The sequence below is a fragment of the Jaculus jaculus genome, chromosome 1, assembly GCF_020740685.1.
Source record: "Jaculus jaculus isolate mJacJac1 chromosome 1, mJacJac1.mat.Y.cur, whole genome shotgun sequence".
NCBI lineage: Eukaryota > Metazoa > Chordata > Mammalia > Rodentia > Dipodidae > Jaculus > Jaculus jaculus.
Window position 1 is genome coordinate 216,886,594 of NC_059102.1, and position 3,318 is coordinate 216,889,911.

General features: G+C 43.8%; 1 pseudogene; it reads right to left on the reverse strand.

The window, feature by feature from the left end:
• Positions 1-1,456: 1,456 nt before the first annotated feature.
• On the reverse strand, positions 1,457-2,822 carry LOC101615091 (annotated as a pseudogene).
• Positions 2,823-3,318: the final 496 nt, after the last annotated feature.

The following is a 3,318-nucleotide window of genomic DNA, read 5'->3' on the forward strand; positions in this document are numbered from 1 at the left end:
ACCATGGATTAGGCTATCACATTCCCCCACACCCAACACCAATAATACAAGAACTTCACTCCATGACACAGAGGAGCCTTGAACAATAGTTCAGAAATAGTGATAACAGAGATACTGCAAGTAACAAAATAATTTTGGTTGTCCTTGATTATTCTATCCTGGGATGAGTAAAATTCATTCTAAAGACAGGTAAGGAAAACACAGCAGGAAGAGGTCTAAGTGTACCAGACACAGCAGTATAAAATAAACACTCCTTAGCAGAAGTGTGCCCTCAAGAGAATGGGACAGTAATCAGGTGTCTCCACTCCTAGGCTGCTGCCTCCACACCCTAACCCTAACCCTAAACATGTAGTGTGAAAGTGCGGTAATGTTAAGATAGTCTTTCACCTGTTCAAGACAAAGATTGTCCAGGCTACATGAGCCCTGACATGGACTATGACAATAAGACAATCATAAAATCAGGTATTTCTACCTTACCCCTTGGCATGCTGAACTCCCACATTTATGTTATCTCTTATTCCAATATTTGCACAGTTATTCTCTTGGTCTCCAGTAACAAGATGTACTTTAGAAGGATGTTGAGATCAAATAGTGTGTCCTTGCCAGTCTTCCAGGTTATACCTCAGTGGTCTTGTAGGTTCACTCACATTCCATTGAATTCAATTATTCACATTAACTTTGTTTGTTTGTTTTTGAGGTAAGGTCTCATTGAAGCTCAGGGTGACATGGATTTCATTATGTAGTCTCAAGCTAGCCTTGAACTCATGGTGGTTCTCCTACCTCTGTCTCCAGAGTGCTGGGAGCAAAGGTATATACCACGACACCAGGGTCATATTACTTATTCTAACCTCTTCTATACCAACCTGTTCCCCTAAGCAAGCACCACTTAAACCTTTCTCCTTAGCCCCTAAGTTCTTATAGGCTCTCTTTTGGTTTTATCCAGAATGGAACTGTGTACCCCTAGCTACCTGTATAATTACAAAATATATTTTTGTTCCTGGGCAAAAAATGATTTTTATGAAGCTTATGCAAACTGGTATCCTTCCAATCATCTAAGCTGGAATATGCTTCTATCAGGCCATACTCACCTTAGCTGTCTTCAATATATGAGGCATAATATACACACTCAACAGACATATACATATATATTCTCCCAAGCATATGGTAAGCTATAAACAATAATAAAGTTCTCCCCAGACCAGAGAGAAAGGTGATCCGGTCTCTCACAATGAAATGTGCATTCTCTTCCCTTGAGTACCTGTTACCCACCCTTCTGAGTAACGTTACCAATGCAAGGGAGTGTGTGTATCAAATAAGTACAATTACCACTGCACTGGGGCCTATAATAGCCCACCCTATGCACAGTGAGAAATAAACATTCTGGAAAGGATCCTTGATTCTCCCACAAAGTGTTCCTTGGACCAGTCACTAGCTACAGATGGTGCTCTAACAATGGTCACTTTTCTCAGAGAACACACACACCAGCATCACAGTGCTGGGTCCCCATGGGTGTCACTACTTCCCAGCTGTCAATTATAGGGTCATAGCACTCGATGCTACTCAGCAGGGAGTTCCCATCATATCCTGCAATTGCATAGAGTCTCCCTCGAAGCACTGTGGCCCCTACATAGCAGCGTGGAGTGGTCATACTAGTGACAGTTGTCCAAGAATCAGTACAGATATTGTATGCTTCAACAGAGGACAGGTGAGCAGTCCCATCAAACCCTCCTACCACATAAATATGGTCGTTCAGTAGGGCTTCTCCAGCACCAGAACACTTGGTGGCCATAGGTGTAACATTAGTCCAGTGTCCTGTATGGGGATCATATTTCTCAACTGAATTTAAGATATTCAACCCATCATATCCTCCTAGACAGTAGATCACTCCACTGGCCACTACTAGTCCTGCACCATCATGAGCTGTCTGCATGTCTCCAAGCATGCTCCACTGGTCAACGTTTGGGTTGTATCACTCCATAATGGTGTGACACCTGCTTCCATCAAAGCCTCCAGAGACATAGATCGTATCTCCCAGTGTGGTAGCTCCAGCAAGGCCTCGTCAGACATTCATAGGGGCCACAGAATACCACACCCCACCCCCATCTGCAGTGTAGTCTAGACATTCCACTGAACTGAGTCAGGAATGGCCATTATAACCACCAATCACATAGATCTGGTCGTGTAGTGACACTGAGGCCACATAGCATCTCTTGGGAGTGATGCTTGGCAAAAAGCTCCACTCCTGAGTCTTGGGATCATATTTCTCTACTACATAAATAGGAGATTGCTGACTTCCGAAGCCTCCAGCCACCCGAAGCACTTCATTGGCTCCTAGACGAGCCCTTGTCCTTGGTCCCTGCATCTGACTTCGAACCTCAAGACAGGCTCTTCAGAATCCACCTGAATTTCATCACACTTGATTAGCTTCTCCACCTCTCCTTGACTTAGAAGAATGAACTCTTCATGCTGCACCACTTCAGGAAAATGCTTCTGGCTGAAAACTTCAGCTGCTTGCATCAGGTCAACACAATTGTGAGTTTCAGCAAAATCTCTGATACCCAGGCAATTAGAAGGGTCCAGCTGACTTTCTAAGAACTCACAACAGGCTTGCTTCACACCTCACTAGTGAACATGGCACAGAAGTAATCACTGCAGGCAGCCAGCACAATCCAATGGGCAGGGAAGTCTTTCTGCTCCACTCTCAAAGTCACATCACACAGGGTATTGCTCTTCCTGAGGGAGTTCATTGAGTTGAGGATGGATTTCGCATGAGTATTTGTCATTATGTCTTTGGGGGCCATAATGCCACCCATCAAGCACTGGGCTCCAACACGCCTGGCGGCTCTGGCCTGGCCCTGCCCAATGGGATCTGGGGGGCGCAGGGCCTGCAGGTGGCTCGGTGGGTTTTTTGCTCATGAGCAGCAACTGTGCTCCTCCAGGCTCCAGGAGTGACTGTCATTATATTTTTTAGAAGTAACATAAACCATTGAAAATCTACATGATACTCCAAACGAGTTTTAACTTTTAATTCTAGCATATAGAGCATCTAACATGTGAAACTGTATCTAGAGTAAGGATTAAGCCCAAGATCTTAAAGGGAAGTACGGTTTGAACTTTCTCAGGAGCTACTTTAAAGCTGTGATTATGAAGGATAGTTAGACATTAAAAGTACAAGCCTAAAGCCAAATGTCACAGCACACTTTAGGAACTCCTTCTAGGCATACTTTGTATATCTTTAGATTGAAATCTAAAACCTACCATCACACCTTAAGATAAACAGTTGAATAGATTGGGGGCCATTTATTTAAATTACCATAT